Source organism: Heterocephalus glaber, unplaced genomic scaffold (genome assembly GCF_053883595.1).
Source record: "Heterocephalus glaber isolate CG9 unplaced genomic scaffold, H.glaber_assembly_v1.0 deba00001564, whole genome shotgun sequence".
Lineage (NCBI taxonomy): Eukaryota > Metazoa > Chordata > Mammalia > Rodentia > Bathyergidae > Heterocephalus > Heterocephalus glaber.
The window spans coordinates 19,483,709-19,507,891 of record NW_028258351.1 but is presented as its reverse complement, the minus strand read 5'-3'; the positions used below and the strand labels follow the sequence as shown (position 1 = coordinate 19,507,891).

General features: G+C 39.6%; 1 long non-coding RNA gene across 1 annotated transcript; it reads left to right on the top strand.

Annotated features, from left to right (window-relative positions):
* Positions 1 to 143: 143 nt before the first annotated feature.
* On the top strand, positions 144 to 23,107 carry LOC110344411 (uncharacterized). Its single transcript, XR_002386997.2, has 2 exons — positions 144 to 1,528; positions 13,943 to 23,107. It is a non-coding gene; the product is annotated as an uncharacterized LOC110344411 (long non-coding RNA).
* Positions 23,108 to 24,183: the final 1,076 nt, after the last annotated feature.

The following is a 24,183-nucleotide window of genomic DNA, read 5'->3' as shown; positions in this document are numbered from 1 at the left end:
CCCACCGCCCGCCCGCCTCCCCCACCGCTACCACCACCACCTCCTCCTCCTCCTCCTCCTCCTCCTCCTCCTTCTCTTCCTCCTCCTCCTCCTCCTCTTTGGCGGCGGCGTCCTCCTCACTGCCTCCCCCAGCCCCCCAAACCCCCCGGCCACCCCCCTCCAAAACCCCCACCCTCGGGGCCGCCGTCTGAGGAGGGGGGCCAAGCCACCCCCAAAAATGTTCTTGGAAAATTTTGAGGAGAGACTTTTTTCCCTCTCTCCTCCCAAGAGAACAAGAAAAGGGGATTATTTAAAAAAAGAAAAAAAAAATTATATATACATAAAAGTTTTCGACTTTTCTCCCCCCACCCCCGTGGCTTTAAATCTATTTAAATTCTGAGGGGGGCGCTCAGAAATATTTCTCAGATCTGAGGCACTAAGATGGCCGCCTTGAAATTATTTTTAAAACAACCCCCCCCTCCAGCACCGCCACCCCTTCCATAAAGAAAGAGAGAGGGGGGAAAATCCCCTTTTAAAACAAAATGGCTGGCTTAATATTTCATTTTTACCCCCCCCCCCCATTCTCCCTGTCACACCCCCATCTTCAAGCCCCTACCCAGAAACTCACAAATTTCTCCCTTTTTTCATAACTGATTAGTGCACACATTAATAGAGATATTTTCCTTGTGTACTGAAGTGTGTATGTGTGTGTGTGTGTGTGTGTGTGTGTGTGTGTTGGGGGGGCATGAAGGATTTCTGCATAAAACAAAAATGGCTGCTGTGACTAACTCCCCCCATATAAAAATATTTAGGGGGGGCATTAATCAGTACTCATGCTCAGTCTGACATCAGCATAAATTGTTAAAGGTTAACTAGTTAGATACTAGTCCAACTAGATTGAATTTTTTTCTTTACTAGTCTCTTCCTTTCCACCTCCCTTCTCTAAAGACAAGCTTTTTTTTTTTTTGAATACTTTAGAAGGGAGTGGTTTGATGTGAAGGGTTTTTTTCCCCTTCAGGCATTGAAAAGGAAAAAGATGAAATATATGTTTATATATAACTCTGTTGCTACATACCTCATTGAAGTCGAAATGCATTTAATTGTGTACATATCTTTTAAATGAGAAGCGGTACTGGATTTTTTCTTTTTTAAAAAATATGACAGAAATCATAGTGACTTTTGGGGGAAGAGATATGAATAGATACAATGATTGAGGTTTTTTTCAAAGGAATCCATGTTTGATTCTCCCCTTTGCCCAGCCTTTCAGTGATTTGTAATTGTAATTTTTATCTTCACTCTTTTCCCCTTTTCCTTGCCTACTCCTCTCTTAATTGCTTGCATGTAAAATTCATCTCGCTTGAGAAGTTAATTTGGTGGTAAAACAAATTTTTAGAATAAAGAAGAGAAAGTATGAAGGTGGTGAAATTATTTTCTCTTTTCTCCTGTTTCAGTATATTTCCCTTCCTTCATGATCTCCAACAGTGTTAAAGCAGAAGAAACTGAGGTATCCAGAAAGAGAAAAGTAACTGGGATTGAGAAAAAGAAAGAGGTATTTATTACACTGAGGCATTTTCATCTAACTTGCTGACCATGATTTCCAACTGTACCTCAGCATTTATCTTAAAGTGGTACCAGGAATCAGCTGGCAGTTGAAAATGAGTCTAAAAGCAGCTTTTTCACACAGAGATTTGATCAGAGAGGTCTAGACATAAAACTTGCCAGTGGAGCAAAGGAAAGAAGGCACATAGCTCACTTCTACCTTTTTTGTTCCTCACCCTTTTCTTAACATTAGTTTCCTCCCATTCCATTGACCTCTTTTGGCCCCTTCCCTTGCTTTACATTGCAGACCTGTAAAATCATCTCTCTTTTGGGTCATTTCTCTACATCTTAAGTGTAATTGCCAGACCCCCAGTTTCTGCAGTGGGCACCCTAAGAAGGAGTAAGCAGCAACCAAAAAGTATTAGAGACAAGAGAACACTACAAATTTTTGTTTATAAGGCTAAAATGTTTTTTATTGATGTTTCCCCTATACTAATGCATGTTATTGAACATTGTTTCCATCTTGTTTTTTAACCTGGCCTGTGGAATGCTCCCATATCATTTGTATACTGAGTAGAATTTCATTCCATGTAATTTAGCTCTTTTCTCCCCTCTGTCTGCTAATCTGCCTATGTATCCCCCTATTTCTGTATATGGGCTTCTCTGTACGTGTGTCTATTTTTCACTGTCTTTCTCATCACTTTGACCCTCAGGCTGCATCACATCAGAGTGACTGACTGTCTTCTGTTTACTTCTGTCTTCTGGTCTCTGGCCTCATCTGGCTCTTCCTCATATGCCTGACCCCTCTTTTCCAGCCCTCTGTGTTACACTGTGGATTGTACAGAGTCTGGGAAAAGTGTCTATTTCACATGTGTTTGGGCCACACAGCACATCATGCGGACCAGTTTCTCTCTGCCTTGTGCCCTCTCCCTTTGTGCCAAGCACCTTGGCCTGCCTGTCACATGTGCCACAATTTGTAGGTGTGGGTAGCCATGTGTATCCCTGTGAAGACTTCTTCATTCTCTCTCTTCAGTGTGCTTTACATATGCATTTGTTAATTTGCCTGATTCTCTCCTTGTTCATCCCCCCCTCTGCCTGTCTGTGTCTCTGGCTGGCCAGCTTGCTTGCCTACTTGCTTGCTCTCTCTTTTTTCTTTTCTTTTTCCTTTCCTTTCCTTTCCTCCTTACTGACCCCTTGATTTTTTCCTCTTCTATCCATGTTTCTGCCTGCCTTTTTACCTGCTTGCTCCTGTTATGGTGTCTCCCTGCCTCCCTGTCTGCTTCTCCCTGACTAGCTGGCAGCCTCTTTCTCTCTCTGGTTGTCTGTTTCTCTGGCTGTTTGCCCACCACTTTCTCTCCGGCCATCTGTCTCCCCGCCTGCCTGTCTCTATCACTTTTTTAGCCTGCATCTCTTGGTTTGTGTACCTTCCAGGCCCTACCCTGACTCCCTATCATGTTTACCTCTTATCTTGCCCTTCTACTTGTCCCTCCTATTTATCACTGTTAAGATCATCATTTTTTCTTGCCTCCCTTTAGGTCTGTCTTCTTGCCTATCTACTCTGCTTGCTTGCCTGCTGTCCCAACTGTTTAATGCCTGTATCTTTTCACTTAATATGTATCAGCTTTTTATCCTTGGCTTCCTCTCTGCCAGCATCCATCAATAGGGAGGGTCTCTCTTTCCAGTCCTGTCAATAATCCCCTTGCCCCAAAATCTTAACTGCTTCATACCATATCCCCTACCCTGCCTTCTCTCACACTTGTCTTTTTCTTTCTGACTTTCTGCTTCTTCAGACAGTCTGCCTGCCTTAGTCTTTTTGCCATTTTCCCAGTCTCTTGATATTTTCTTGCCTTTTGGCTGTTTGCTTGGCAGGTCCTTACTGTCTACATCTCTGCTTGATTTATTTTCCTTCCCTCTTTCTCTTTCTTTCTTTCTCCCCCAATGAATTTTTTGGGGGGGGGGGTACTGGGGATTGAACTCGAGTCCTTACGCTTGCACAGTAGGCGGCAAAACCACTGAGCTAAATCTCTGGCCCTCCCAATGAATTTTTTAATAGACATATACATGATATAAAATTTTTAAAGGACTAAACCTATACTGTATAAAGTAAGCCTTCTGCCCATGCCTCTCCCCCAGGGCATGAGTTCTTGTCCCTAGAGGCAGCCACTATGTCCCATTTCTTGGATGTTGCCCCAGAGAAGAGTCTACACATATATAAGTCCAATACTTGCTTCTTAATATTTCTGTCCTAACTTTGCTGAATGTTCCTTCTGTTAGTCTCTTTACTGTCTTTGTTGAGCTTGCCACCTCTTGCCCCTTTTGCCTTTCTGATTTTTTTTATGGTGTGTGTGTGTGTGTGTGTGTGTGTGTGTGTGTGTGTATTTTTTTTTTCCCCCCCTGGGGATCAAACTCATGACCTTGGGTTTGCGAGGCAGGCAGTGGCACCACTGAGCTAAATCCCCAGCCCCCTGGCACTTATATTTTTAATTGACTGTTTGCAGATCTTGACAATCAGTACAAAAGGAGTGCTTAGGTAGTGTTTGCTCTCTCCCACTCCACATAGTAAGTTATATGGAGGGCAGCATATCTTTGTCGGTCTTTTCACTGAAATATGACCTAGTTAAGAAAAGACATGAAAGGCCTGCACATATTAAAAACTAACATAAAAATATAGGTATATTATAAGTACTTACAGTTATAAGCGGTACTTATATATTTACAGAGTAGAGACCTTTCCCACTTAGCATATGAATCTAGATCCTTTTAGGTTGTTGACTTAGAGTGCCCAAGAAATTTGTCTTTCTTCTCATCTAAAAAGCTTTGCTCCTTATTAAAACTTTTCTTCTTTTTTACCCTTTCTTCTGGATCCTCTCCATACCATCTTAAAACATTATAACTTTTGACAGAGATAGAGAGACTCAGCCTCTAACCAGGTCTCTGAGAAACATGATACACCTTCTCTACCCAATGTACTCTTCTTTCATTTCTGCTTTTTTACTGCCTATATTCCTGAATTTAACTGTTTCAGCCTCTATCTCTATGTGCCCTCCCTTCTCTGTTCTTGATTCTTTCTTATCTGTCTTGGTCTCCATTCTAGCCTCTTTCTGATTGGTTATCTCCCCTCTCTTCTGTCTGATTGGCCTGTATTCGTCTATCACCCCATTTGTCTGTGGGATTCTCCCTGTCTGCCTGTAATAATGTATGCAATAGCACTTTATAAATTATAAGGCACTATATTGTATAAAACAGTATTATCACTTTGTCTTCCTTCTTACCTTGTATTCTTCCTTCATCTGTCTACCTTCTTTCTCTTTCTCTCTTCCCCTTTCTGTTTGCATGTCTGTATTTCTCTCTGATAATCTTGTCTGCTTCTCTGTCAGTCATCCTTTTGCTTCCTGCCAGCCTGTCTATTTTTCTCCCATCCTCCTTCTCTATCTACTTGGTTCTTGTGTCTCTCCTTGTGTGTTTCTAGGTTTCTCTGTATTTCTTTTGCCTGTATTCTGTCTGTCCTTAGGCCTTTTATCTGTGCCTGCATCTCTAGCTGCTTGTCTTCCTGCCTGTCATTTTCTATGTGGGCATCACTCTCTGCCTTTTCCATCTTTCCATCTTTCTGTACTTTGGAAAACAAACCAAAACAAAATGAAACACCCTTGAAATCCCTTATGACTAATTGGTAGAGGAAAGTATTTCTTGTTTTTAATTAGAAGACTATTAAGGTGAAAACAAGGAATTGATATGCCATTATCAAATGCAAACCAGAAATTAGGTGGACTCCTGCCCTGAAAAAGAACTAGAAAAAATATTGAAGGGGCTCCAAATGCAATAATGATTATTTTTTAAAAATAAAAATCAATAAATTTACCTAAAGCAATAGTTTCTAACCTTTCTGGTTCATAGAAACCCTTCCCTGCCAAAACAACAATAATATATACATAAAAAATCATATGTTCATGATATTATGAATACCATGAAGTCTGTGACCCAATTTATAACCCTGTTGTAGTGAACCAGTGAGAATGACTGAAAGAGCACACAGACATGCGACATGTAACATGTAGATTAAAGGATTAAAAAAATTTTGCAACCTGTGATTTTCTACCCAAGGAGATAATAAAGAGATTCCTGATTGTCTTTTAACATATATAAGTTGGTGATAATAATGAAAGGCATATAAATGCTCAGAATATTCTATACCAATTTTTTTGTGTGTGTGTGTGCTACCTGGGATCAAACTCAGGACCTTATGTTTGCAAGGCAGGTGGCAGAACCACTGAGCTAAATCCCTGGCCCTCTATACCTAATTTTTGAATTTTTAGCAAGATAGATGATTTCAAAATGGCTAACTAAGGTTGCTACTTATTCTTCCCTGGAAGTTTGTCTTTTATTGTGAGATTTATTTATTTATTTATTTATTTATTTATTTATTATTTTAGTGTTGCTGGGGATTGAACCCGGGACCTTCACAATGGGCAACATCCTCAGCCCTTTTATGTGTTTTTCTTTGTTGTCATTCATTTGTTTTTTGGTGGTTTTGTTTTTTGGGGTTTTGTTTTTGGTTTTTGGTTTTTTTGGTACCGGGGATCTAACTCAGGATCTTGTGCTTGCAAGGCAGGCGGCAGCACCACTGAGCTAAATCCCTGGCTCTGTTTTTTGTTTTTTGAGACAGGGTCTCCTTGTATAGATCAGGCTGGCCTTGAACTTGCAGTGATCCTCCTTCCCAGCCTCTTGGGATTACAGGCATGTGCCACCATGCTGGGCTAAAAATGTTCTATTTTGAAATAGGGTCTCACTAAGTTGCCCAGTTTGGCAACTTAGGTATATAAGCAATTTATGTATACTATATATGTACATACATATATATCATGCGTAGCATAAATATCATGAAAAATCTATATATACATATCCCCCCCCATGTTCATAATGTTAAACATGTCCTTTGTAAAAGTAAGATGGTTCTCTGTGGGAGAATGTCCGTGAATGGATTTGAGAGTGAGAAAGAGCAAGAACATGAGTTTTTATACTTACTGTACAAATTGAATTATTTTTCAATTACATACACTTTTATAATTATAAAACATTTAAAATGTATTTTTATGAAGTAATGGTGATGAGTATATAGGTCTGGATTTTGTGTTTCTTAATGTCCTTACTTATCAGTGAAAAATCAACAGCCCCATGTTGATAACTAAGCTAAAAATCTAGATTGTACAGCTTTAATCTCTGCTTATTTTTTTGTTGCTGTTTGTTTTTTTGGTACCAGGGACCGAATTCGGGACCTTGCACTTTCGAGGCAGGTAGCTTGTTTGTTTGTTTGTTTGTTTTTTGTACTGGGGATTGAACTCAGGACCTTGAGCTTAGCAGGCAGGTGCAGTGCCACTGAGCTAAATCCCCAGCCCTTGTTTGTTTTTGAAACAGGGTCTCACTATGTAGTTTAGGCTGCCCTTGAACTCATTATGTAAGCCAGTCTGGCCTCGAAGTGATCCTTCTGCCTCAGCCTCCCAAGTGCTGGGATTACAAGAGTACACCCCAACACCTGGCTCTTTTTTTTTTCCCTTAGTGCTGGAGATTAAGTTTAGGGCCTTATGTGTGCAAAGCAGGTGCTCTACCACTGGGCCACATTCCCAGACCCTAATTCCTTCCTAATTTCATGAAAGAAGAAACTTAAATCCTTTATATATCATATGATTTGTCATATCTATATCCTATATTATGTGCATACTATTTTTAATATATCAGTTAACTTTTCTTCAACTTAAATGAATATTTTTTTTCCAGTAATGGAGACCTAACCCAGGGGGACTCTATCACTGAGCCACATCCCCTGTCCTTTTATATTTTTTATTTTGGGACAAAGTCTTGCTAAATTGTCCTGGTGAGACTCAAACTTGTGATCTCCTGCCTCAGCCTCCCTCAGTGCAGGGATTACAGGCATGTACCACCATGCCTAGCTAAATAAATGTCCTTTAAAACGTAAACTTTAGGGCTGGGGATTTAGCTTAGTAGCACTACGATTGCCTTGCAAGCGCAAGGTCTTGAGTTCGATCCCCAGTACCAAACAAATAAATAAATATAAATAAAATGTAAATTTTATATTACTAGAAATAACATCCATAAATCCTTGATTTAGTATGGTAATTAGGTTTTTTCCTAATTTATTTTTGATACAAATAATTATTAAAATAAAAACAGTAAAAATAAAAGTATTTTGTTTGCTGATAGTACAAGTACCACATTTTAGGAAACATCACTTTAATTTTATAGATCCAGAAACTGGGGCCTCAATATTGAAAGGATGCAGGGCTGGGGATGTAGATCAGTGGCACCACGCCTGCCTGGCAAGTGCAAGGTCCTGAGTTCAATCCCCAGTACTGCAAAAAAAAAAAAGATGCCTAGCAGTTATACTATAGAACTGGCAAAGGGTAATTTAGTTATATCTATTGCACTCCTAAATTTACGTATTTTCTGACAAGAGTTCCACTTCTTACCATCTATTTTAGAGAAAAAGTCATCACACTTGTGCTTAATATGACATGCTCAAAGATGTTCATTATAACAGTGTTTGTAGCAAAAACTTGGAAACAAGACAGGTGTAGTGGCACACACCTGTAATCCCAGCACTCAGGAGGCTGAAGCAGGAGGATTGCCATGAGTTTGAAGCTATTCTGAACTGAAACTCTGTCTCAAAAACCAAAATTTAGAAATACCCTAAATCCCCAATAACAAGGAATGGCTAAATAAGCTATGTATCAGTTAAGAAAAGTGAATAACATCTATATGCATATACATGGTAAGTTTCCTTTTTTAGGGGGTACTATGGCTCAAACTCCAAGGTTCCTTTACCACTGAGCTACATTTCCCAGCCCCCACCCCCTTTTTTATTTTGAGACAGTCTTACTAAGTTATCAAAGCAAGAATTGAACTTGTGATCCTCCCACTGTAGCCTCTCAAAGTGCTGGGATTATAGGCATCACCACCATACTCAGCTCAGATTCTTTAATATACAGTTGAATGAAAAAAAAGCAAACTGCCCAACAATATTAACATTATGATATTACTTAGTTTATGTTTAAATAAACTAAAAAAACTAATTTCTACAGATACATTTATATTGATATAAATGCCTTTTAAAATTATGGAGTTACACATACCAAAATTTTTACCTTCATGATTTTTTTTTTTTTTGATACCAGGGATTGAACTCAGGACCTTATACTTGCGAGGCAGGCATGGTGAAACTGGAGCTAAATCCCCGGCCCCCTCCTTCATGAATTTTTACAATGACAAAGTATTTATTATTTCTGTAAACAAATTTTAGTAGCTTCATTGATCCACATTAACAAGTGGAGCCAAATGAAATAAAAAGTAGTATGATTTTTCTAAAGAAATTATTCCTCATTAATCTCTAACACACACACACCCCGCCTTTTGGTACTAGGGATTGAACCAGGGCCTTGTGCATGCTAGAATGTGCTCTACCACTGAACTACATCTCCAGCTCTGTCTTAATTTTGAGACAAGGAGGGTCTCACTAAGTTGTTCAAGCTGGGCTCAAACTTGGAATCTTTCAGCCTCAGCCTTTCATGTAGCTGAGAATATAGGTGTATGTCACCATTCTCAGGTTTAATCTTTAGTTTTGAAAAGAAAAATAAGCAAAGTATAATCAGTGGATGTAGTATAGTTAGACTTTTCAAAAAATTAATGAGGTTTCACTTAAAAGTCCAATTAAAATATGAGGGGAAAAAGGGAAGGTACCAAAGAGCGTAAATAACATGGTACCAGTTATGAAAGAAAAAAATGTGAATATCCATAGGTGTTCCTGGAAGAATATACAACAAACTAGTAATTGGCACTGGGAAGAGGAACTTATTTTTTTCATGTGCAACTTGAAAATATTTTGGTCACCAAGATATTGGCTAGGTGGAGGGAGAAGAGACATTTTTTGAGATCAGACATAAACACACAAAGTTAATATCAATATGATTATGATTATTGTTATGGCTATAAAATCTGGTACTCAGAGAAAAGAACTTGGGTGAGCATGGAGGGAGTCAGTGGAGAACTTTCACATGTAGTTGTACATGAAGTTGACCCCAAAAGATAACTAGATTTAGAAGTATACAGCAGAGATAAGGAAGAGCAGTTTAGGCTAAGTAAGAAAGCATTTAGCAGGTACTACTGCAATTCATCTGGCTGGAATGGTGATTTCATGATAGAAGGCTATAGTAGAGGTTGGTACCTCTTTAAAATGTACGAATTGTTAGAATATTAAACAGACTGCAGACCAGAGCCATAGGGGAACTTTGAAGGATGGAGGCAGGGAGACGAGAAACCAAACAGAAGGGACTTGCTAGGAGTAGTAGGTTTGGCAGACATTGTTACCGTGGTAGAGTAGGAAGACAGCTTTCAGAAAAAAGGCATGATCATTGATGCTAAATGCATCAGGGAAGTCAAGAAAAGTACAAACTGACAGTTCCTCATAAAGTTAAATACAGTTACCATATGACCCAGGAATTTCAATACTAGGTATATAACCAAGATAATTGCAACTTTTTTTTTTTTGTACTGGGGATCAAACTCCGGACCTTGCGTTTGCCAGGCAGGTGGCAGAACCACTGAGCTAAATCCCTGGCCCTGAAACATATGTTTATACATAAACTTATTCATGAATCTTCATAAGAGCATTATTCATAACAGTCAAAAACTATCAATAACCCAAATGTCTATCAACTGACAAATGAATAAACAAAATATAGTATATCCATACAATGAAATATTCAGCCACAAAAAGGAAGTGCTGATATATACTACAACATGGATGAATTTTTAAAATATTTTAGGTTTAAAAAAGCTACACAGGCTACAAAGGACATATGTTGTATGATTCACTTTATATGAAATGTCCAGAATAGGTAAATTCATAGAGATAGAAAGTAGATTCATGGTCAACAGGGTGAAGGGAAGGGAAGATTAGGGAGTAAGTGCTAATGGGTATGAAAGGGTTTCTTTGGTTGGGGGGGGGTGAAAATGTTCTAGAGCTGCATGGTGGTGCAAGCCTGTAATCCCAGCACTTGGGAAGCTGAGGCAGAAGGATGACCGTGAATTTGAGGCCAGCCAGGGCTACATAGTGAATTCAAGGCCAACATAGACCCTGTCTCAAAAAAAAAGAAAAAATGTCTGGAATTCTGGATAATGATGATAGTTGCACAGCTCTGTGAATATACTAAAACCTCTTGAATTGTATATTTCAAAACAATGGATATTATAGTGTATGAGTAGCTCAATTCAAAAATAAAGTACAGGGCCGGGGATTTAGCTCAGTGGTTCTGCCACCTGCCTCAAAAGGACAAGATCCTGAGTTCGATCCCCAGCACCAAAAAAAAAAAAAAAAAAAAAAAAAAAAAAATCAAACAACGACAAAAAATAAAGTATAAACCCAGAAAAATATTTTATTAGGCAGTTTGTCATCTTTATTTTTTATGTGATGCTAGGGATTGAACTCAGAGCTTTCACACAGAGCTACATTATTAGCATTTTTCTTATTTTGTTGGGCATGGTAGTACACACCTGTAATCCTAGCACTTGGAAGACTGAGGCAGGAGAATCACAATTAGTTCAAGGCCAGCCTGGTCTACCTAGTGAGTTCAAGGCTAGTCTGAACTACATAGAGAGGCCCTATCTCGAAAATATAAATAAATAAATTTTTAAATTTTGAGACAGGGTCTCACTAATTGCCCTGGCAGGACTTGAACTTGCAATCCTCTTACCTCAGCCTCCCAAAGTGCTGAAATTATAGGCATGTACCACCATGCCCAGCTAGCTGGTCATCTGTAAAACAAGTTTTGGTGGATAAGTTTTTTGTTTGTTTTGCAGTACTGGATTGAACCTAGGGCCTCTGCATTGTACTGCATTCCCACCCCTTTTTATTTTTTATTTTAAGACAGGCTTTCACTAAGTCACTAAAATGTCCAGGCTGGGCTTGAATTTGCAATCCTCCTATCTGGGCCACCAAACATGGCTGGTAAATGAGTTAAATAAGCAATTAAAGATTATGAGAAACCATTAAAATGTTGGTTATAGAGGCTTTTAATTTAAAAATTTTATTTGTTACTGAGAACTATTTCATAGGTTGAAAAGAATATATATAACATGTACCACCAACAAAGTATATTAAAATCTCACTTTTGCATCCTCTATCTTTGGACCTACCTCTTCTGAAATATGAAATTCAAGTCCCCCTCACTATGGTCACAATTTTCTATCCTCCTAACTCTCTTTTGCTTACATCCTACTATTCTTGGGCACATGAGAGTCTATTTCCTTAGCTGCTGATTTCTCCTGATCAGCTCCCATTCTCTTCATCTTTTCTCCTGTCCAGCTTAAAGTCCTTGGTCTATTATTCCCAACAATGTGTCAGTGAGTGCGAGTGTGCCTCTTCTCATTTTCCTTCCTACAGACCTGTAGCTGAGGATCACTTTGACTGTTTATACCCACCGGTGCAAAGTACTGTAAAAGGAAACACCGTGATGGTTCAGACTAGTGTCCCTGTTCAGAAAGCCTTTTTGCTAGTTGGCTTCTTTTGTGAGTCATGGTTCTCCACAGTGACTTTTTTAAGCTATCCTCAATTTCTCAAAATTCTTCCTTATAATACTTAAATAGGAGCCTTGTCTACTTTCAAGAGACAGGAGGCAGGAGTGAGACAGGAGCCCAGGTGAAGGGATTAGCTTTAGACAGGACAGGAGGGAAGACAGGACAGGAGGGAAGAAGGTAAGACAAACATAGATGCTAGTTAACAATGTAGTTAACTATATAGTTGAATATGTAGATAATAGTTAAATATGTAGTCTTTCAAATGAGTTACCATCTGATTAATAGCTACATTAAAAACAAAAATTTAAAAGATCTAGAGGGTGGGGGATGTAGCTCAGTGGCACAGTGCCTGCCTTGGCAAGTTTGAGATCCTGAGTATGATCCCCAGTACCAAAAAAAAAATTTTTTTTAATAAATAAAATGAACTAGAATGAGAAAATAAGTATTTTCCTGATCTTGGGGGTAAAAAGGCCCTAAGTACAACGAACAATGTCCATAAAGGAAAATACTTACAGATTTCAACTAAATTCTTTTTTTTTTTTTTTGGGCACCGGGGATCGAACTTGGGACCTTGTGTTTGCAAGGCAGGCACAGGAACCACTGAGCTAAATCCCTAGCCCTAAATTCTACTTTTTTAATTTTTATTTTTTGGGGGGTTTTTTGTTTGTTTTTTTGGGAACAAGGATCAAACTTGGAAACTTGCGCTTGAGAGGCAGGTGCCGGAACCACTGAGCTAAATCCCCAGCCCTATTTTTTGGTTTTTTGAGACAGGGTCTCACCATGTAGTTCAGGCTGACCTCGAGCTCACTATGTAGCCCAGGCTGGCCTCGAATTTTTGGTGATCCTCCTGCCTCAGACTCCTGAGTGTTGGGATTATAGGCACTCACCACCACACCCAGTTTACAACTAAATTTTAGTATGAAAGAAATTGTCATAAAGTTAAAAGATAAGCCAGGAAAGTATTTGTACCATTTATGACAAACTAGTCGATCAGTATTGTGTGTTCTAACAGAGCTTGGACATAAGTAGAAAGAGATTGTATCTAGGAGACTCACTTAAAAGAATTTTGGTAGATTACTGTTTTTTTTTTTTTTGGTAAGGGGATCAAACTCAGGACCTTGCACTTGCCAGGCAGGCACTGTGTTGCTAAGCTACATCGCTGGCCCTCTTAAAAGAATTTTGGAAAGGCCAGAGAAGCACTATAGTCTGGGCTTTCAGAGTGAGCAGAACATTGCAGAACTGGCCCACCAGAGATCTACTTCCTGTCTGTGCTGTGATTAGGAAGATGCTGGGCCAGTTGTTAGCTCTAGGATCACTCTAACATTGTAAAGTGACAGGAGTGAGGGAACAGAGGGAAGATAAGGGGGTAGAAAGTAAGCTGGTGTTTGTTGTTGTTGTTTTGAGACAGAATCTTCCTATGTTGCCCAGGCTGGTCTTGAACTGGTGAGCTCAAGAAATCCTAGCACTGCAGTCTCCTAAGTACATGGCACTATAGGCATGCCTTATCACACCAGCTTAGTACTTGTTTTCTTTCTTTCTTTTTTTTTGGTATTCAGGACCTTGCACTTGAAAGGGGGGCACAGTGCCACTGAGCTAAATCCCCAGCCCAGTGCTTGTTTTCTTAATTAAAGATGTTACAAAAATCAACAACAGTAACAAAAAGACCAGTACAAAAATTATAAAAACAAACTATATGTGTAAAAGATGGATAATAAAATGATTATTTTAATTTTTGAGTTTTCCTTTGTATCTAGAAAGTATCCTAAGTACTTATTATGTACTAATTCATTCCTTCCAGTAACCTTACAAAGTACAAACTGACATAATCTCCATTTTACAGATCAGAAAACAGAGGTAAAGGGAGATTAAACATCTTATCCAAGGTAAGAGCTATTGCAAGGTAAAGCAGGCATTTATACCCAAACGTATGGACCACGGTGGACTTGAAAAAAAGGAGAGAACTGGATAATGTGGTGACTCAGGAATTGGGATGCCACCATTAAAAACACAGTAATTGAGAAACAAGTTGGCTTTAAAATGGCATGATGCATTTGTTTCTACATGTGTTTAGCTTAATGTGATAATATAGGATCTTTTTAGAAATATCATTATTTCTGAGCTATGGAAGAGTTCTCTGCACTTTCAGGAATTAATGAAGAACCCAAATCCTGCAGTGTCTTTTCATTAAAGGATTTTATCTAGTATGCTCATACTTCTCTTGCTACCTTTTTAGTTAAATCTTCTTTTCCTTGCCCTTCATTGAGGAAAGAGATACCAATTAAGAAAAGATTTAAGCTTAAAAATAATTTTTTTTTTGAGACAAGCTCTCACTATGTAGTTCAGGCTGGCCTTGAACCCACTATGGAGCCCAGGCTAGCCTCAAACTCATGGCAATCCTCCTGCTTCAGCCTCCTGAGTGCTGGGAATACAGGCATGCACCACCACACCTAGCTAACATTGTTTTTGCTCTCTGCCAGGTTTTTTTTCTTTCCTTTTTAAAATATCTGCACTGATTGACCATTATGTTGAAATTGAATAGTTCTATAAAAAAGGCAAACCAAATATTTTCCCTTTGACATTTTCTTTTAATGATTTGTTTTTGTTTTTTTGAGACAGGGTCTCGCTAAGTAGCTCAGGCTGACTTTGAACTCACTATGTAGCCTAGACTGACCTCAAATTTGTTGCAGTCCTCCTGCCTCAGTCTCTCAAGTGCTGAGATTACAAGCATGTGCCACCATAACCAGTCACAATTCCTTAATACAGATTAAGCATCCCTAATCTGAAATAATCAGATTATCTGAAATAATCAGATTATCTGAAATCTGAAATACTTTAAAATAAAAAACATTTTGAACGTCGACATGATGCTCCCACTAGAAAATTCCACACCTGACTTTATGTGACAAGTCACAATCAAAATTGAGGCACACTAAAAATCTATATAATCACCTTCAGGCTATGAATATAAGGTATATATGAAATATGAATGAATTTTGTGTGTAGACTTGAATTGCATCCCTAAGATCTCTCATTATGTGTATGCAAATATCCAAAAATTTGAAAAAATACAAAAATCTCACACACTTGTTCCAAGCATTTGGGATAATGGATAACCTCAAATTTTCTGTTGGCTGGCCAGCTAAAAGTACAGTACCTTGTTTCCCATCTATTGTTGAGCCACAGTTGTCTCAGCAGAATTATCCTGATACCTTTCCCAGCTGATTACTATCCTTCAGGTTATAGATGTGTCATAGTAAGTGCTGACCCCAGCTGGCTTCCTCTTGCCCATCCACTTTCTCTTGGCCTTTTTATATCTCTGTATGTGAAAGTCATGTTAATTTCAGACTAACTTAGACATAATTTTTAAATTTAAAGCAATTAATTTTTTAAAGATTCTATATTCCAAACTCTGTAACTCCTAAAATATATTCCAGAGCCAATAATGATGTTATCCACTCTGTCCATTAGGGGAAGACTTGGAGCTTTAGACTCAGAGGTAGTCAGGCTGTGCCACTTAATAACTTTGGCCCCTGGCAAGCTGCTTACCCTTCAAGTATCAGCTCCCTCATCTATAAACCATCACAGGGTTGTAGTGAGGATTAAATGAGTTAAGTTACATAAAGTACTGGCTATAATAAGGCACTCAATAATTGGTAGCTGTTGTTCTAAACAAATTTACTGTTAGCCATTTCTCACTTCAGAAAGATTCACAAGATGATCACAAGGTGAGAGAATTCATGACCTGGGTTATGACTAGCACCTTAAAATGAAGGAGCAAAGGGCTGACTTTATTCTTGATCCTAATTGTTGGCCCCATTTCCTTGCTTTCTCTCATTTTGTATAACTAAGCTCAGCTCTGCCATAACATGAAACAAATCTCATTTTCCTGGATTCAGATAATTCTTATGGCAGCATAAATGCTACTCATTTGGAAACCAAATGTTAGTCACAGATGTGGTCTAATTTTCTAACCAAGACAGATATTACCTGGATGCTGAATATCAGTAACAACAAATATCAGGAATTTCCAAGGGAGGCATTTGTTACTAGTGATTCACACAAGGAATAGGAAAGAAAACTAGAAGTTTTGAGTGTTTTTTCCAAGGCATTTTCACATAACTTAACTCATTTAATCTTCTCAATACCATAAGAAGCTTCTGTTAGGGTGACCATGTCCTAGGTGTCTCTATTGCCCTGTCACTTTCTGTTATCCCTATTTTATGGTTGAAAAAGAGAATCTAAAGCAAGGAAGACATTGAGTATATTGTTACAAAGCCAGAATGCCTCTCTTTCTTTATTTTTTTTATTATTACTTTTTTGAGTCAGGGTCTCACTGTGTAGTTCAAGCTGCCCTTGAACTCACTATATAGCCCAGGCTGGCCTCAAACTCATGGTGATCCTCCTGCCTCAGCCTCCCAACTGCTGGGATTATAGTCATGTGCCACCACACCCGACCCAGAATTTTTCTCTTTTGCAGTTATATCTCACATCTTGTCCAACTACAGCCTGCCTTCTCTAACAAAGCCACCATTGACCTGTTTTGTGTTAAATCCATAGAACTCAAGTCATCATCATTATACTTGACTTCTGTGCAATATTCCACACTGTTTACCATCCCCTCCTCTCAAGTACTCTTCCTTTGGCTTCCACGGCACCATTTTCCTGGTTCTCGCTCACCTCTCTAGCTCTCCTTTCAGTCTCCTTTTCTTCCTCCCCACTTAGATATTGTTCCACTCAGGCCTTCTGCTTAGATCACACTTCACTCTCAAGTTGATCTCACCCTTGACTTACTATCTGCCAATAATTCTGACACTTATAACTCTGACACAGAGCTATCCTGTCCCATTTACCAAATAAGATCATGCATACTTGTATGCCCCCAAATTACCTCATATAGGTGATTTCATCTTTCCCTTTCAGCATTTCCCTGTTCCATCATTGGGCTCATCATCCTCCTAGCTGGCCAGGCCAGACACTTGAGTGTCACTTTTGCCTCTTCCCTCTTCCTCAGACCTGTATTAGTCATTTTCCCATATCTAGGACAAAATACCTGACAGCCACAATTTAAAGGAAGAGAGGTTTATTTTGGCTCATAGTCTCAGTCCATACTTGGCTGGCTCCAAGACAGAAATGACATGGCCGAAAAGTGTGGCAGCGGACAGCTGCTCATTGCATGGTAGCCAAGTAGCAGAGAGCAGGAAGGAGCTGGGACAAGAATACTCCCTTCCAGGTCATACCCTCAGGGACCCACCTCCAACTTGAACCTCTCTCAACAGCGCATTTAGATACTGAACCCATCAATAGATTAATCTACCGATGAGTATAGATAGCCCCTGCAAAAACCCAGTCACCTTCTAAATATATGAGACTTTTGGTAGACATTTTAGCCTCTTTTTGTTACCAGGGATCAAACTCCAGAACTTGCGCTTTCGAGGCAGAGAGCAACACCACTGAGCTAAATCCCAGGCTCCTGGCAGACATTTCAGATCTAAACCATAACTTTGCTCTCTACCCAATTACCAAGTAACTTCAGCTGATGAACTGATCTCCACTGCCACTTACCTAGTTCTGGCTGTCTTCATCTCTCCCAGACTGCTGCAGTGGCATCAGTCAGGCTGATGTTGTCTCTACTCCCCATAGCCCTTTCATTCCATTCCCTCTTTTTAAATATGCAAATCTGACTATGGCCTTCTCCCCATAAAACTCTTAACCCTGAGCTTTTAAAAATTTTTCTTTTTCTTTTCTACTTTCTTCTCTGTCTCTCTGTCTCTGTCTGTCTCTCTCTCTCTCTCTCTCTCTCTCTCTCTCTCAGTTGTGCAAGCACTTGAATTAAATACTTTAAAAGGGTGAAATTTTTGTATATAAATTATACAGTAAGTCCTCGACTTATGAACAAGTTCATTTCAGGAGAATGTTCATAAATCAAATTTGTTAATAAATCTGACAAAGTGAGTCTTAGATAGTGTAACTTTGATATAAATATATAATGTATATTGCTTTGCGCTTCCTAGCAGTTCTCTCCACATCACTACTGCTTTTCCTCTTGGTTCCAGACATCCTAGGCTCTGATTGAGCACTGTACACTATCAAATTGTACACTGTATACTATTAAATTGTACAGTAAACACACAGCAGCACAACTGTGACAATGTCCGGCAGACACTTAAGCTACTTCTTCAATTTGTTTGCATCTACACGTGTTCATAATGCCAGGTCTTTTTGTATCTATGAAAGTTCGCAACTCAAATGTTTGTGAATCAGGGACTTACTGTATATCATTTTTTTTAAAGCCAGAAACTTACCTGATTTACAAAGCCTCCCAGGACCTGGCCTGGGCTCCACATTTCCCACTGTTCCCTCTCTCCTCTCACATCCCCCTCCTCTCAGCAACAAGCTGCACTTCCTTCTGCTTTTAAGCTCTCCACACTCTCACCTCTAATATTTGCTTGTGCTACTTATTTTCTGCAGGAAGCATTCTGTCCTCCACCTATCCCCTTACCCTCTCCCTCCTCTTCAAGGAGCTAACTCCTTCAGGCTCAGTCTTCTCTGGTCTCCCCACAGGGGATTAGCTGTTGCTGCTGTGTTGAGGCATTTCATTATCTATTTTGTAGCATTTATTACATTTGCCCATTCTATGGATATTTATTGAATATCCATACTGGGCACTAGGCTAAGTGCTGGTTGTTTAGTGGCAAGTAAGAGTTATGATCCCCATTCTCATGGAGTTTACAGTCTAAGGGAGGAAGATGGACATTAAGAATTACACTAAATATTTTAATTATAGTTAAGATGTTTCAGAGCATCCTGAGATGGTGTGAAAAGAGATTTGATATAATTTGAAGGATCAGAGCAAACCTCACTGAGAAAGTGACATGTGATTGAGCAACTTTAACAGGAGTTGGGGAAATGATGAGTGGAGGGTGGAGTGTTCCATCAGAGAAACAGCATGTGAGAAGGCTCTAACTGGAAGGAGTTTGGAGGAGTTTCAGAAACTGAAAAGCCAATGTGGGAGACAAAGAGGAGCCTGGAGAGCCAAATCATGCAGGTCCTTAGGCTAGAAGTAGAGCAGCTAAAAAGTTGATGAGCACAAGGACAAAGTGGGAAAACAGGAGACACCTGAAACTTGGAAGATCTAGTGGAGTCACTTTTACTAATTGAGTATCTCTTATTATCTGAATGACATGAACCCTTTGTAGTTAAGCTTCAACAGCCAGGCTTCCATTGCATGCAGCCAGATACCATGGTATACTATAGAGCAATGATGGTGAACCTATGACATGTGTGCCAAAGCCGGCTTTTGTTGTCATTGAACGCTCTAAAAGGTTCGCCATCTGGAGTAATATGAAGTAATATCTGTGTCTTCAGGCTGATCATTCATGATAAGCCTATACATTTCATCTTCCTTACTGTTCTATAGAAGAATCAGAATTTATTACCCCACATATCACTCACTTTCTAGATCTCTTCAATTCTCTTCAAATGGTGACAGTGGTCAAATAGCAAGGGTCACTACATTATCTAAATCTCTTTTGACTCTTGAGTTTAATAGGTTCCAAAGTGGGGGTTATGTGTACCATATTCCTGCAACAAGTATTTATTTATTGCAATTGTATGCTAGGTACTACATGGCTATTGAGACCCAGAGATTATCTCATCAGATGACTGAAGCTGGATGCCCATGTCCCCACTAAACAGAAGGTCTCAAAGGGTAGAATCTGAGCTCCTTCCAATGAGAGAGACTTAATTCCAGCAATATACTATCTTGTTCCTCATCTTACTCTTTACCCTATCCCAACTTTTTTTTGTTTGTTTGTTTTTTGGTACTGGGGATCGAACTCGGGTCCTTGCACTTGTGCAGCAGGTGGCAAAACCATTGAGCTAAATCCCCGGCCCTACCCTATCCCAACTTTAATAGTCTCATTTCATGTATTCATGTATCAGGGTTTTTTTGTTTTAGTGTTTTTCATGTGTCTAGAATACCCAGTACTTGTGCTCCATATGTTGGTATTTTGAATGCCTAATCTTTGAATTTCAAGGTAGAGGTCATTCAGGTTTCAAATTTTTCATGCTTTCTTACAACTAAACCTTCGGCTCTTGCTGATCCACCACAGAATGACTGTTTTCCCAGTATCAGTACATCTATGTGCTTTCTCAACCTCAGCTGTAGGAATGGATATATTAACCTGATCTTGATCTCATGATTGGGTGTTATAGTCCCAAGCGTAAATGATGGAGCCCCTCACTCAGCTCCAAGGCACCAAAATAAAACTTGGGATAACAGTGAAACACTTCACACTAGTCATTAACAAAGCCCCAAAGGTTAAAGCTTTAGGAATTTGAGCCATGGGAACACTATAGGTGTGACACAGATGAGACATGGAGACAGGTGTTAGGAATTTGGGGACCACGTTATAATTTAACTTTTTTTTTTTTAAAGGAGGAAAGGTTTGGGCCGGGGATTTAGCTCAGTGGTTCCGGCGCCTGCCTCACAAGCAAAAGGTCCCGAGTTCAATATCCGGTACCAAAAAGAAGGAAAGAAAAAAAAAAAAAAGGAGGAAAGGTTTATTTAGCACTCAGTTTGTAGAGACATTTCAGTCCATAATCAGCTGGCTTTGAGACAGGGTGGCTTTGCATAGGAGAACAGTTCATGGCACCCACAAGGTAGCAAAAGCAACAAGGGCCCTTAACAGTATCTTTCTGCACTTTTTATCCTATCCATACTACTTAGGGTGGGTAGTATTCACATCCTTAATCCCTTGAGCCTAGCATTGCACCATGAATCAATTCCAGCATCACACACTCTAGAAAAAAGCCACCTCTATAAAGCCCCACCCATGACTGCATGAGGCCTTGGGGAGACATCCAAACATAAATCATGATATTTCATCCCTGGCCCAGCAAGAGTTGTGTATATCCCTTTAAGCATTTAGCTCATCTCCAAGAGTTGCCAAAGTTCTAACAGTTTCAGCATTGCTGAAAAGTCCAAGTCCAAAGTCTCTTCTGAGATTTAAGGCAGATTCTTAGCTGCAAGCCCTTGTGCAAATGAAAAGAAAGTTGTAAACACTCCCAACATTCAATGGCACAAGATAGACATTTCCATTCCAAAAGTTATAAGCAGGGGGATACAAAGGAATGGGACAAAAGCAAATCCAAAATCCGGTAGGGCAAATATTAAATCCCACAGTTCCACTTCCAGCATTCCTGGCAATCTGTGGCAAGTTGTGAATTCCAAAAGGCTTGGGTGGCTCCACCCCTGTGGCACTTCTGGTGGTTGTAGTTCCCATGGCTTCTCTTTTCAGCTGGCTGTGCTCCCTCCTTGCAGTTTTCCTCAGACAATCCACATTCCTGGCTTCTCCATACTTGTAGGATCTCCACTGCACCTTCAGCTTCACACTCAACAACTTCAACCCCTGCCCTCTCAGGAGCAGACTGCCTGGCTCCCCAGGCCTTCTTAGGAAATCTAGGTGGAAGCCTTCCTGACCATACAACTCTTGCATTCTGCATGTGCCTAAAACCAGCACCACATGGATGATGCCAAGGTCTGCTGCCAGCTGGAGCAGTAGCCAGGCTTCCTTCTCTTTTGGCTGTAGGGGTCGAGTGCCTGCACTGCTGAGCACTCTTGAGCCCAATCCCAAGGAGCAATTTCTCTAGGCCACTGTCATTCTGGAACATGGTGTTCTGGGGCTCTCCTCTCAAACTAAAGTCTTTTACTTGCAATTTAGAGGTTACAAAGTGTGGAGTCCTGCTGCTTGAGATGCCCTCTGGCCATCTGTTCTATTTTCTTATTCCTTCTCAGCAATCAAGATCTCCTCTGCTCTGTCTTTGCAGTCCACAGATTTACTGGAGCTTCCTTTCTGGCCAAACTCAAAACATTTTAAATCATTCTGATGAGCTCTTTGCTCTTGATTCTCAACATAGATCTGGCAAAAAGCCTCCAACAGTAGCCATGCCACTGCCTCAACATTCGACTGCCTTGAAATTTCTTCTGCCAGATTAATCTCAGTTTTAGCCAGTCTCTGGACACAAGCAAAATCCAGACAAACTTTCTGCCAAGGTATAACACATATTATCTGGAGTCCAACAGCCAATTCTGTCCTTCCCAGTAGAAACCTCACCAGCCTGGTCTTTACCCGCAGGATTTCTATCAGCCTTCTGGTCTTTTGAGTTCTGACCAAAATGTCCCATCAAGTACAGCCTAAGATATTCCAGCCCTTCTTTTTCAGCCAGCATCTCTGAACCTTTCCAAACTCTTCCCACAAGCCAGTCCTGAAGGCTCATGAACCACACGGTCAGGTATAGTTACAGAAATAGCTCTACTTCTCTGGTACCAAATTCTGTGTTAGTTACTTTTCTTAGTAACTAAGTTACTAAGTAACTATTTAGTTGCTGAGACAAAATACCTGAAACTCAAAGTTAAAGAACAAAAGCTGGGGCTGGGGATTTAGCTCAGTGGTTTCGCCGCCTGCTGCGTAAGTGCAAGGACCTGAGTTCGATCCCTGGTACCAAAAAAAAAAGAACAAAAACTCAGTTTGTGGAGGTTTCAGTCCATAATCAGCTGGCTCACAGTTTGTGGAGGTTTTGGTCCATAATCAGCTGGCTTCAACGTAGAGTGGCTTGGCAGAGGAGCATTGCAGAGGAGAATAGTTCATGGTGCCCACATGGTAGCAAAAGCATCAAAGGCATAATTTCACTTTTGATATTTGAGACTTTTAAAAATATTCCTATTTCCTCTTTAATAAATGGTGCTAGAAAAACTGGTTTTCCACATGCTGAAGATTAAAACTAGACCCATATCTTTCACCATGCACTAAACTCAAATCAAAATGGATCAAAGATCTAAGTATTAAAACAAACAGTAAATCTGCTGGAAGATAGAATAGGTAGAACTCCTGGAGACATTGGTGTAGGCAAAGACTTTATGAACAAAACTCTGATTACACGGGAAATATCACAAAAGAATCAACAACTGAGATCTCATTAAAAAGCTTTTGCACAGCAAAAGAAACCACCAGTACAGTGAAGACATAACCTACATTGTGGGAAAATTTTTTTGCCAACTGCTCCTCAGACAAAGAACTAATATTCACCATAATTTTTTTTTTTTTGGTACCGGGGATCGAACTCGGGACCTTGTGCTTGCGGGGTAAGTGGCAGCACCACTGAGCTAAATCCTCGGTCAAGAACTAATATTTAGAATATGTAAAGAATTCAAAAAAATCAGACCCCTCTGATTTTAAAGCCCAAATCTAAAAATGGGCATCTGAAATGAATAGATACTTCTCAAATGAAGAAGTAGGAATGGCAAATAAATATATGAAAAAATGTTCAACATCACTGGTCATTCAAGACATGAAATTAAAATAATGCTGAGATTCTATCTTGATCTAGAAAGAATGGCTGTTATCAAGAAATCGGCCACTAACAAATGCTGATAAGGTGAGGGGAAAAAGGAACCTTTCTCCACTGTTGGTGGGAGTGTAGACTGGTGCAACCACTGTGGAAATCAGTGTAGATTCCTCAAAAAACTAAAACTAGAGGTTTCATTCAACCTAGCTATCCTTCTTCCTGGTATCTTCCCGAAAGAATTAAAATCATCATACCACAGCAATATATGCACACCCATGTTTATAGCAGCACAGTTTGTAATAACTAAATTTTGGAAACAGCTCAAATGCCCATCAACTGATAAATGGATAAAGAAGATGTGGGCTTTTTAATACAGTGGAGCAGTACTCTGCCATAAAGAAGGATAAGTTTGAGTCATTTTTAGCTAAATGGATGCACCTTGAAAACATACTCTTAAAAATAAATCAGACACACATTTAAATACTTCATTGTTTCTCTGGTGTAAGAAACTGAAAGTGGAAATAAGGACCAAAATGTACGAGATATTAGGAAATGATAAGAAAATGTTTAAATGAGAAAAGGAACGGGGGGGGGGAGGAAAGAAGGGACAAAAAAAGGAATAGAAGGAAAAAATGGAAACAAACCTTTTGTAAATGAGGGGAAGAGGGGCCAAGGGGAGAAAAAGAAGCAAGATATATCAAGTACAGGTACAAATTCCCTATGATGAATGTGATC